Here is a 13,812-nt window from a genome sequence, read left to right on the forward strand (position 1 = left end):
ACCTTCCTTCCGAGGAGTGGCTGGTGGGTTTGAACCGCCAGCCCTCTGGTTAGCAGGCAAGTGTCTTAGCCACTATGCTACCAGAGCTCCCATAACAAGCTTACAAGACCATAAATAGGAAACCAGAGACATCAATTGGCAAATGAGCACAACTACAAACCAAAAAAAAAGGAAACAATAGTGTAGTTACAGAACTCATTGTCAGTTTGTCGTACTGTGGTGGTTTGCATGTTGCTGTGAGGTTGGAGGCTATGCCATCAGTATTTCAAATACCAGCAGGCTTACTCATGGTAGACAGGTTTCAGCAGTGCTTCCAGACTAAGACAGACTCAGAAGAAGGGGGGACAGTCACTTCTCAAAAAATTGGCCAGTGAAAACTTTATGAATAGCAGTGAAACACTGTCTGATATATTACTGGAAAACTTTATGAATAGCTCTGAAATATTGTCTAATATAGTGCCTGAAGATGAGCCCCTCAAGTTGGAAAACACTCAAAACATGACAGGGGAAGAGCTGCCTCCTCAGAGTAGAGTCGACTTTAATGACATGGATAGAGTAAAGCACTCAAGACCTCCATTTGCTGATATGGCATGACTCAAAATGAGAAGAAACTGCTACAAACATCCATTAATAATTGGAACATGGAATGTATAAAGTATGAATCTGGGAAAACTGGAAGTTGTCAAAAATGAAATGGAATACATACAGATTGATATCCTAGGCATTAGTGAACTGAAATGGACCAGTTTGGGCCATTTTGAATCAGACAACTATATGATCTACAATGCTGGGAATGACTAACTGAAGAGGAATGGTGTAGGGCAAGGCCAGGAAGCATAGGTAGGGCAGGCCAGGAAGTGGGAGTGGAGCAGTTTAGAACAGCTAAGCGAGACAAGCTTGTCTGTCAGTTTGTTGTCCTGTGGTGGTTTATGTGTTGCTGTGAGGCTGGAGGCTATGCCACTGGTGTTTCAAATGCCAACAGAGTTACCCATGGTGAACAGGTTTCAGCAGAGCTTCCAGACTAAGACAGACTCAGAAGAAGGAAGAGACCATGCACTTCTCAAAGAATTGGCCAGTGAAAACCTTATGAAAAGCAGTGAAACACTGCCTGATATATTACTGAAAAACTTTATGACTAGCCCTGAAACATTATCCAATATAGCACCAGAAGATGAGCCCCTCAGGTCAGAAGGCACTCAAAACATGACTAGGAAAGAGCTGCCTCCTCATAATAGAGAGAACCTTAATGATGTGGATAGAGTAAAGCTTTCAGGACCTCGATTTGCTGATATGGCATGACTCAAAATGAGAAGAAACTGCTACAAACATCCATTAATAATTGGAACATGGAATGTACAAAGTATGAATCCAGGAAAACTGGAAGTTGTCAAAAATGAAATGGAATACATAAAGATTGATATCCTAGGCATTAGTGAGCTGAAATGGACCGGTTTTGGCCATTGTGAATCAGACAATCATATGATCTACTATGGCAAGAGTGACAAATTGAAGAGGAATGGTATGGCATTCATCATCACAAAGAATATTTCAATATCTATCCTGAAATGCAATGTTGTCAATGATAGGATAATATCCATACACCTACAAGGAACGCTAGTTAATATGACTATTATTCAAAGTTACCTACCAACCACCAAAGCCAAAGGTGAGGAAATTTAAGATTTTTACAAAATTCTGTAGTCTGAAATCGACCAAATATCCAGTCAAGATGTGTTCATTATCACTTGTGATTGGAATGCAAAAGTTGGAATCACCAATAGTTGGAAAATCTGTCCTTGGTGATAGATATGAAGCTGGAGATCACATGATGGAATTGTGCAAAACCATCAATTTATTCACTGCAAATACCTTTTTTCAATAAACAACTGGCAGCTATATATGTGGACTTCACCAGATGGAGTACACAGGAATCAGATTGACTACATCTGTGGCAAGAGGTGATGGAGAAGCTCAATATCTTCAGCCAAAACAAAGCCAGAAGCCTACTGTGGAATAGACCATCAACTGCTCATATGAAAGTTGAAGTTGAAGCTGAAGATGATGAAAAGAAGTCCACAAGAATCAAAATATGACCTTGATTATGTCCCTCCTGAACTTAGAGATCATCTACAGAACAGATTTGAGTCATTGAACATCAATGACCAAAAACCAGAAGAATTGTGGGATGACATCAAGAACATCATCCATGAAAAAAGCAAAAGGACATTAAAAAGACAGGAAAGGAAGAAAAGACCAAAGTGGATGTCAGAAGAGACTCTGAAACTTGTTTTTCAATGGAGAGTAGCTAAAGCAAATGGAAGAATTGACAGGATAAAAGGGCTGAACAGAAGATTTCAAAGAGAAGCTCAAGAAGACAAAATCAATAATTATAATGAAATGTTCAAAGACTTGGAGTTAGAAAACCAAGAGGGAAGAACATGCTTGGTATTTCTCAAGCTGAAAAAACTGAGGAAAAAGTTTAAGCCTCAAATTGCAATATTGAAAGATTCCATGGGCAATATGTTGAATGATGCAGGAAACATCAAAAGAAGATGGATGGAATACACAGACTCACTATATTAAAAAGAACTGATAAATGTTCATCCATTTCAGGAGGTGACATATGATCAGGAACCAATGGTATTGAAGGAAGAAGTCAAAGCTGCACTGAAGGAATTGGGGGGGAAAAAAAGGCTCTGGGAATTGATGGAATACCCATTGAGATATTTTAACAAATGGATGCTGTGCTGGAGGCACTCACTTAGCTATGCCAAGAGATTTGGAAGACAGCTACCTGGCCAACTGACTGTAAGAGATCCATATTTGTACCCTTCCCCAAAAAAAGGTGATCCCACAGAAAGTGGAAATTATCAAACAATATCATTGATATCACAACCAAGTAAAATCTTACTGAAGATAATTCAAAAACAGTTGAAACAATATACTGACAAAGAACTTCCCAAAATAGAAATGCAAGCTGGATTCAGAAGGGGATGTGGAGAGAGGGATAGCATAGCTGATGTTAGATGGGTCTTGGCTCAAAGCAAAGAATACCAGAAAAATGTTTACTTGTGTTTTATTGATGATGAAAAATCATTCAATAGTGTGGATCATAACGAATTGTGGATAACATTGATAAGAATGGAATTCCAGATCACTTAATTGTTCTCATGAGGAACCTGTACTGTACATAGACCAGGAGGCTGTTGTTTGAACAGAACAAGAGGATACTGCATAGTTTAAAATCAAGAAAGGAGTGTGTCAGGGTTGTATCATTTTGCCATACTTATTCAGTCTGAAGGAGCTCCAGTAGTATAGTGCCTAAGGCACTTGAATGCTTACTAGAAGGCTGGCAGCTCAAACCCAACAGCCACTCCTTGGAAGGAAGGTTGGGCAATCTACTTCCATAGTGATACCACCTCGTAAACCCAAGGAGGGGTCACTATGAGTCAGGTCTGACTCATCGACACATAACAACAACAACAACAACTTTCAGTCTGAATGCTGAACAAATAATCCAAGAAGCTGGAATATATGAAGAAGAGCATGGCATCAGGATTTGAGGAAGACTCGTTAACAACCTGCGATACATTGATGACACAACTTTGCTTGCTGAAAATGAGGATGACTTGAAGTACTTATTGATGAAGATTAAAGATGCCAGTCTGCAGTATGGATTACATCTCAACATAAAGAATACGAACATAATCACAACTGGACCTATGAGCAGCATCAAAATAAATGGAGAAAAGATTGAAGTTGTCAAAGATTTCACATTACTTGATTCCACGAATGGAAGCCACAGTCAAGAAATCAGATGATGTATTGCACTGGGAAAATCTGCTGCAAAATATTTCTTTAAAATGCTGAAGAGCAAAGATATGTCTTTGAAGACTAAAGTAAGTCCAACCCAAGCCATTGTATTTTCAATAACCTCATATGCCTGTGAAAGCTGGACAATGAATAAGGAAGACTGAAGAAGAGTTGATGCTTTTGACTTGTGGTGTTGGCAAAGAATACTGAGAGTCCCACAGACTGCCAGAAGAATGAACAAATCTGTCCTGGAAGAAGAACAGCCAGAATGCTCCTTAGAAGAGAGAATGGTAGACTTCATCTCACCTACTTTGGTCATGTTGTCAGAAGGGACCTGTGGTAGTTCAGTTGATGTGTCAACTTGGCTGGGCCTGGTTAAGTAGCTGGGCAGCTGGATGTAGTATTCCCCATGATGAGACTGGTAATCAACTCTATGGCAGACTCTACTGTGAGCAGCTGAGTAGCTGCCTTAGGGAATGTGGTCTACTTCCTGTATATAAGCAGAAGCCTTGGGGAATGGTCTCTAGTTTAGGGCATGCTTGCACCCTGCATGTAGCCATGTCACTGTTCAGCAGCCTGCCATGCTCTGCCAACCTGGGGACTTACAATGGCCTTGAATTAATGGCCTGCTGTATGATTTGATAACATCAGGACTGTGCCTTTTTACTTGTCAGCCTAGGGCTTGGCAGCCTCAGCAGCCAGCAACTGTCTGAGCGAAGGAAAGCCTCTAGCTTCAGTGGGCTGGGAGCAGGAGGCAAAGCTGAAGCCCAAGGCTGAGGGGCTTTCACCCTAGAGCCTGGTACTTTGAACTTGGACTTAAAGCCTCCAAACTGTAAGAGAATAAACTCCTGTTTGTTAAGGCAATCCAATTTGTGATATATTCCTGTCAGAGCAGCACTAAGTAACCAGAACAGAACCATTCCCTGGAGGATTATATGGTTGTTAAAGTGGAGGGTCAGCAAAAAAGGGGAAGCCTCTCAATGAGATGGACTGACACATTGGCTGCAACAATGGGCTCAGGTATAGCAAGGATTGTGAGGATGGCAAAAGAGTAGGCAGTGTCTCATTGTGTTGTACATAGGGTCACTATGAGTTGGAGCCGACTCAACAGCACCTAAGAACAACAACATGAAGAACTGTACTTCAACAAATTTGAAAATCTGGAAGAAACAGACAGATTTCTACAAACTTACTACTTACCTGAACAACACAGACTGAGGTGGAAAGCTGGAACAGACCCATAACAAAAGAAGAAATTGAACAGGTCAAAAAAAATTAACAACAACAAATAAGTCCTAGCCCACATGGTTTCACTGGAAAATTCTACCAAACATTCCGAGAAGAACTTCCACCAATCCTACTCAAACTACTCCAGAACAAAGAAAAGGATGAACTCCTCCTAAATTCATTTTATGAGGTAAGCATAACCTTGATACCAAAACCAGGGAAAGACAACTAAAAAGGAAAACTGCTGACCAATATCCCTCAAGAATATAGATGCAAAAATCTTCAACAAAATGCTGGCCAATAGACTCCAACAACATATCAAAAAAAATAATACATTATGACCAAGTGGGGTTCATACCAAGCTTTTTGCTACCAGGCATGTGAGGATGGTTCAACATGAGAAAAACAATCAACATAATCCATCATGTAAGTAAAATAAAGGAAAAGAATCTCATGATCATATCAATCAATGCAGAAAAGGCATTTGATAAAATCCAACATCCATTACTGACCTAAAAAAAAAAAAAAAAACTCTCAGAAAAGTAGGAATAGAAGGGAAATTCCTCAACATCATAAAAGGCATATATACAAAACCAGAAGGCACTCTGGTGTCAAGAAAGGGAAATAAAAGTCATCCAAATTAGTACAAAAGAAGTAAAATTATCCTTATTTGCTGATGATTTCATCCTATACGTAGAAAACCCTAGAGACTCGGCAAGAAAACTACTGGGACTCATTGAGAGATTTCACATAGTGACAAGATCAAATAAAAAGAAAACTACAAAACACTACTTCAAGAAACCATAAGGAATCGACATAAATGGAAGAACATACCATGCTCATGGACAGGAAGGTTGAACATTGTGGAACTGTCATTTCTACCCAAAACAATCTATACATTCAATGCAATCCCAATCAATATCCCAACATTATTCTTTAAAGATATGGAAAAAACAATCACTAATATTATATGGAAAGAAAGAGATCTTGGATAAGCAAAGCATATTGAAAAAGAATAAAGTAGGAGGTCTCACACTCCCAGATCTCAAAACCTCCTATACAGTCACAGTAGTTAAAACAGCTTGGTATTACTATGACAGCCACATAGATCAGTGGAGTAGAATTGAGAACCCAGAAATAGATCCATCAACCTATGGTCAGCCGATCTTTGACAGAGGGCTGGAAGCCATTAAATGGGGAAGAGATAGGGGGCTCTTCAGCAAATGGTGCTGGCAAAACTGATTAGTCATTTGCAGAAAAAGAAACGAGATTCATACGTCACACCATACACAAAAACTAACTCCAGATGGATCAAAGACTTAAATGTGAAACAAAAAACTATAAATTTCCTCAAGGAAAAAAATAGGGGCAAATTTAGGAGCCTTATTTTATGGCATAAATAGACTATCAAGCATAACCCAAAATGTACAAATAGCAGAAGATAAACTAGATGATTGGCACCTTCTAAAAATTAAATTTTTATGTGTTTCAAAGGACTTCTCCAAAAGAGTGAAAACAGAACCTAAAGATAGGGAAGAAATACTCGGCAATAACATACCTGACAAGGGATTTACCTCTAAAATTTATAGAAAACTCCAATACCTCAACAATAAAAAGACAAACAGTCCAATTTAAAAGATATTTCACCAAAGCAGATATTCAGGTGGCCACCAAACACATGGAAAAATGTTCACGATCATTAGCCATTAAAGGGAGGTAAATCAAAACAAAAATGAGATACCATCTTGCCCCAGCACTAATAACAAAGTTCAACAAGACAGAAAATAACAAATGCTGGCGAAGATGTGGAGAGATTGGGACTCTCATACACTGCTTGTGGGGCTGTAAAATGATACAACCACTGTGGAAAGCAGTATGGTGAATCCTTAAAAAGTTGGAATTAGAAATACCATTTAATCCCAAAATCCCATTATAAGGTATATATCCTAAAGAAGTGAGAGCCACGACAAGAACAGATATATGCACACCCATGTTCATCACAGTGTTGTTTGTTGTTGTTATGTGCCGTCGAGTCAGACCCGACTCATAGCGACCCCTCCTTGGGTTTCCGAGGTGGTATCACTATGGAAGTAGGTTACCCAACCTTCCTTCTGAGAAGTGGCTTGTGGGTTTGAATAGCAAAGAGATGGAAACAACTTAACTACCCATCAACAGAAGAATGGATAACCAAACTATGGTATATACACACAATGGAATACTATGCAACATTAAAGAATAATGTAGAATCTGCGAAACACCGCATAACGTGGTTGAACTTGGGGGACATTATGCTGAGTGAAATAAGTCAACCACAGAAGGACAAATCTTGTATTAGTTCACTATTGGAAAAAGCCAAGAAAGGCTAATATATGGGAAAGGAAACTTTATTTTTTGGTTACCAGGGATGGGAGAGGAGGAGGGGATCACTGCTAAATTGGTAGAGACAACTATTGATTTGGGAAGGGTAATGTACCAAAAGTAAGTGATCGACACAGTGGCACTGAGGAAGAGGAAGACATAGAGAGGTGCATGGGAGTTACAGACAACAAAGATGAACCCTTTTGCATGCACAGTATGGCGTTGTCAGTGATGGCAAGCATTGATCTATGAGTGGATAGAGGGGTAGACAGGATGAATGATCAGGTATGTCTAGGCAAAGGGGTGTGTGCCCATGGCCATGTATAGGGTAAGCAGATGATGTTTCTGCATGTGTATTTGTATTTGCTGTAAGAATGTCAAGAGTATAGTAGAGCTGACAAAGGCAAGGTTGTGGTGGCTTCTTGACCACAGCCAGCTACCCTGAGGGAGCAAGTAGTTGGACCTGAGGTCTCAGGACCATGATCACAAGGGACATCAAGTTCAACTGGCATAACATATAACATAAAAACATTGTTCTACATTCTACTTTGGTGAGTGGTGAGTGGGGTCTTAAATGCTTGCAAGCGGCCATCGAGATGCAACAGTGGGTCTCTCCTTGTCCAGAGCAAAGAAGAATGAAGAAAACTAAAGATTCATGGAAACTATTAGTCTAAGGGACTGGTAGACCATACAAACCTCAGCCTATATGACTATGAGACCAGAATTAAATTGGTGTCGGCTACTACCATCAACCACTTGGAGGGAGATTGGTACAGGAGATACTAGATAGAGTGGGAGAACAATGTGGAATAAAACTCAAAATCACACACACAAAAAAAAAAAAAAATTTGCTGGTCTGATAGAGCCTGGTGAGACCCCTGAGACTATGGCCTTTAGTTCCCCTTCAGGTCTAGAATTGAACTTGCTGCTGTGGTTTCTAGCCAAATAATAGACAGCATACAGGGCGAACATTTACATCAGGTAGGTACACTCCTTGGAGTGATCAATCATGGGAGAACAGAAGGGCAGTACTTGCACAGGGAGATAGTTGGGAGGGGAGGTACATGGGAGGGAAGGACACAGGAAGAGATAACTATAGGAGGAAGTGGGAAGAGAGCTGTTACATTGTGAGGAATTGCACTCAATGTCATAACACAAAATGCACATGAACTGCTGTATGGAAAATGAATTTGTTCCACAAACTTCCACCTAAACCATAATAAAAATTAAAAAAAAAAAAAGTTAAGTATGAGCTGTCTGTATGTCAGATGTTTGTAACCTGTGGACTGTCTGTACAATACACAAGAAGAAGGGGCAATGGTAGAGGTTTGTGTACATCTGAATCCAACAGAATTAAAGAATTTAGGATACACATCTCTTCAACAACTATGAAACAATTGGTGTCATAGCAAAAAAGCAGACATTGACAATTATGTTCTCTGATTTGGAGCTCTGTCTCTGCCACTAACTTGCTGGATGGCTCCAAAGAATTAATTCTCTTCCTCTTGTTGGGTCTCAATTTCTCAATCTGCAAAATAAGAGCAGTTCTCACATTCCCCCCTCTCTTGATTTTAAATAAATTTATGTGATCTCTGCTTGGAAAATAAAAAATGCACTTCTGGAAAAATTAGCCTCTCATTTACCATAACCCAAAAGCATCCATTAGATTCCTAATTATACATGACTCTTCACAGTGCCCTATGCTGGTCTCACCCTTGGGAACATGGGGCCTGAGGCTGCTGACCTGTATAGGTAACCACAACCTGAAGAACCTCCCTGGACTCAATGTGCCTCTCACCACAAAGGAAAAACCTGCTAGAAGGTCACAATGTACAATTTGTAAGTCTCTTGAATATTCAGGGAATAACTAGAGGGCATAGAAACTAACATATATTGAGCAGCTGCTAACTGCCTATCATTGACTCTCATCCTTTTACATGTGTTAACTCATTTAATTCTGACAACACCCCCTGAAAGTCAGCTAGTGCCATCCTCGTTTTACAGATGAAGCCTGTAAAAACAACCCAAAGCCATGCAGCAAGTATATTGAAGAAGTAAGGCTAGAGCTCCACTGAGGTTCTAGCACTCCTTATAATAAGTACAGACTGCTTTATCTATTTCCCCAATTAAAACCGGAGTTCATTAAGGGCAGGTTCTATGTCTCTTATCTTTATCTTAAATACCTAACACAATGGCTAGCACCTGTTACTAACTATATGTTTATAGCATTAATACAGTCTCCTGACTTCCATTCTTGCTCTATTTGCTCTATTGCATTAAGAAGTCCCTGGTAGTACCAATGGTTAAGATGCTTGTCTGCTAACTAAAAGGTTGGAGGTTGAAGTTCACCCAGAGGCACCTCAGAACAAGGGCCTACTGATCTACCATTTCTGTCTTCCTATACACATCCATCTTTCATGCTGCCCTCAGGATCTGCAAGCCTCTATGCCGCATAGACCCTCCAGGAAAGAGCATTTCCTTCCTTCCTATGCACTTTCCCTGGTTTGTACTCAGGCTGGGAGAGGCGTTGAAGAGTCAGCTAACAGGAATCCCCTCCCAACAGACTGGAATGAGACTCCTGAACCAAACCTACCTGCCAGTCTATCCTCACCTTTCACTGCTGCTTCCTCCTAGAATTTTCACACCTGAGTTACTTGTGTACCCTGCATCCTGACACTGGCAACTTACAGAAACTGTGGGGGTTATGATGCTTGGAGGACAACTCTTTTTCAGACTATTACTGCTTGGTTGAAAAAATACGTCTATTTGGAAATCATCCCATTCCATAACATGAGGTGAGTCCATAGACCACAGATATATTTCACACTTTTCAGAAGGCAATAAGGCTCAGGACAGGGATGTCTCCCTGATAACACAGGACTCGAAACAAAGCAAGTGAATATGAATCAGAAGTTAAGCATCTTCAAGACCTTCTCATGGAGAGTGAATTTCTCTCTCACCAATCTGTCTAGCACTGGTTCCAGGTATCTGAATGCTTTGCTGGATACTGTAGTGGTGCCTGAGACAAAGAAAACACCACTAACTACTTGTATTCCTGCAGTGAATGATTTGACCTCTGATCTTTTTCATACCAAATCCAAAAATGAAGAAATCAACCTTGAATTGGCAAAACTTACATATGTATCTTACTGGAACTTCACTATTAGAAAAATGTCTACAATAAGACCTCAAGAAAGCAGAGCAGCATCTTTCTAGGGAAAAGACCAAAACTGACCATAGTCTTAAGATCATGGACTTCCTAAAAGCAAAATCAGAGGAGCTCAGATTTGGAGTCAAAGCTGCAGAGGAGCAATTTTCAGCCAGAGGCATGAGTGCACCTCTCTCTTACCAGTCACTAGGAGCACTATCAGAGAAACTGGCAGAATGAAAACGTCAGACTATACCTTTGCAGGAAAATTTGGAATCTTATTTAGATTCAATGCCAAATCCATCTCTTGCTCAAGTGAAAATTGAAGAAGCAATGGGAGAATTGGAAAACATTGAATCTGAACTTACACAGAAAGTGGAAATGATGGAACTGTGACCAGAGCCAAATAAATGTCATTTTCCCTAACAGAGTAAATTGAATAGGACTTCAAAGAATGTTTTTCCTCTTGGCATTCCTTAGTAACTTAATTTCTGTGTTCTTAGATGAGATAATAACATCATTATTGGGAGAATACTGGTTTTTGCTTGTATATTGCATTTTTGTGCCCAAATACAAAGTGGTGTTTATATATAAAACCATTTTCTCTTTAAAAAAAAAAATCAACTGTTGAAAACTCTGTGGAGTACAGATCTACACTGACATATAAGGTTGCCATGAGTTACAGGGGACTCAATGGCACTGGTTTATCAGTCTTGTCATTTTACCTCCAAATTTTTCCAAAAATGATCACTGTTATATTTACAGCTGGCACTGAGGCAGAAGATCAACTTTAAACAACAAAGATGTAGCTTAGTACAGTCCCCTACTTATACAATAACACTAGTGGTTTGGACCCTCTGGGATTTAATAGCTGGGTGACAACCTCAGCACTGTGCACTTGCAGGAGATTATCTCCTTGGGCCAGCCAAGCGAGGGCTCACGTTGATTATTCCTAAAAACCCATTACGCTTCTGGAAGCCATTACATTTTAAGATGGTTTAAATACATCCATCTTGTCATTTTTAACCATGCCCACAAAAAGCATCCTAAAGATATTTGATCATTCAATTAGACTAAATGAGGCCAATGTATATGCTGCTGCCTCAGAGGTTATCATGCTTAATAAAACATACTTTATAAACCCCATGAAGGCTATAATTAAATTTACAAGCAGCCTTCCCCACAATGTTAACAAAAGATTTCTAAATGTTTTGTGGGGCATGTGTGTGGGTGTGTATGTGTTGTGAGTACGTGTGTACATTTTAAAGTCCTGTTCCATAAGGATTATAGCTCCCCTGCTGTTTGGAAAAGATAATTTCACTTGTAACACTAATAACTTGAGCAGGGGAGAAGCTGGCCTGGTGAATGGAATGCACTTCACTGCACATCTTGGCTCAGCTAGAAATCGGAAACAGATGGTCCTTGCGGCTGGTTTCCCATTCGAGCCCACTGGCTGCCAGCCTGTGGTCTTCAGTGGGCTGCTGCTGGCAGTCTGTGACTTGAACGTAGTAGGACAGTGGCAGAAGAAATCAAATCTTTTCCAATGAGCAGCAAGTTATAATGAAATTTGACAGATCTGACATTCTATACCCAACATCTACTTAGAATATATTAACCTTTTAGTTTTCTTAAACGCTTTGCATAGAAGTTCTGAATAGACTTATTAGAGAGTTGTGTTGTATGCATTTTTGTCTTTTTTAACAGGGGGCAGAGGGTTTAGTCCAATCTTGGGTGCATTTGGTTAACAGAAGATGCAGAAACTGTAAAAGTCAAAGAATTTCTATATCAAAATGAAGCACAAGAACCGCCAGCAAGAAACTAATTCTTTTCAAGATGCAGTGAATGAACTTCTGCTGGAAAAATGAGCGATATTTTTTCAAAGAAGGAAAAAAAAAAAAGCGCAGAACAAAAATCTGGGCAGTCTCTGGACATATTATTAAAATGGATGGGGCTGTCTGGACCCCCTGGCATTGTCTTCAGTCCTGCCCTTTTCAGCTTTGCAGCATTTGTTTCTGCCATACGGTGAGAAAACCATGCCAGGTGACTTGGGACACTGGTTCATTTAAGGCACCACATTCACACTCAGGAATGGTGTGCACCTTTGCAGAGGACTTTGCCGCCTTCATCAAAAGGGATAAACTCTCACCAATGACCGTGGCATTTTTCCAGGGTTTGGAGAAACAAGACTGTCTAACCTATTTTCTTGAGTCTTTCTCAAAGCTTATGTGTGAGTACATACCCATTTTAACGGTTAGTCAGTGATGTCTTGAACACCATTTTAGGATTTTCCACCTGATTATGATTAGAAGAAAGGTGTAGGTGTTAAGAGTAGCTAATCCTCCTTCAATACAAGCTTTAAAAAAAAAAAATTGACACCCATAACCTAAATTTCCCTACAAGTTTTAGTAACAGAGGACATTTCTAATTCCATGACTTCTAAGAAAATAAAGATTCAGGACCATAGATATTCTTATGCTCAACATCCAGCTGTGGAAAAGAAATTTTTAAAATGTTTTCTGAAAGCTAACTGGTTGGAGTAGAAAACACATGGATTTTTTTATCAAGTAGATGTCGGGCTGAATCTTCGCTCTTCTTGACTAGCATGTGTCTTCAGGCAAGACTCTTACCTTCTGAGTCTAACCTTCAAATTGAAAAAAAATATTACCAACCTCCAATAATACTACTGGGAAGGTTAAATGACATATCATACAGAAAAGCATCTTAAAAAGTGCTGGCACACAGTAGGTGTTACCACTTGCCATCAACTCAATGCCAACTCATGGTGACCCCATATGCTTCAGAGTAGGGCTGGGCTCCATAGGGTTTTTCCTGACTGATTTTTTGGAGCTTGCCAGGCCTTTCTTCCAACCTTTTGATTTGGAGCCAAGAATGTTAACCATTTGCACTACCCAGGATCTCCATGGTAGGTGCTAAGCCCTATGATTTCCCTCCTTTTATGGAACCCCAAGGGAGCTCTGGTAGCATAGTGCCTAAGGCACTTGACTGCTAACTATAAGGCTGGCAGTTCAAACCCACCAGCCACCGCTCAGAAGGAAGGTTGGGCAATCTACTTCTGTATGATACTGCCTTGGAAACCCAAGGAGGGGTCACGATGAGTCGGGTCTGACTCGAAGGCATATAACAACAACAACAATGGAACCCCAAAGTGATAGAGCTCTGAAATCTTAATCTAATGCCTGGATCAGAAATCTGTTTCCATCTCTAACTCTGGGAACCTGAATAAGTTGCTTCATATTTGAAGCCTC

The 13,812-nt window shown here is 40.0% G+C and overlaps 1 pseudogene; it reads left to right on the forward strand.

Annotated features, from left to right (window-relative positions):
- Positions 1-10,942, forward strand: part of LOC103206461 — a 128,826-nt pseudogene extending 117,884 nt beyond the window's left edge.
- Positions 10,943-13,812: the final 2,870 nt, after the last annotated feature.

The sequence above is a fragment of the Orycteropus afer genome, unplaced genomic scaffold, assembly GCF_000298275.1.
Source record: "Orycteropus afer afer isolate SDZICR_OR568_19922 unplaced genomic scaffold, OryAfe1.0 scaffold00318, whole genome shotgun sequence".
Taxonomy (NCBI): domain Eukaryota; kingdom Metazoa; phylum Chordata; class Mammalia; order Tubulidentata; family Orycteropodidae; genus Orycteropus; species Orycteropus afer.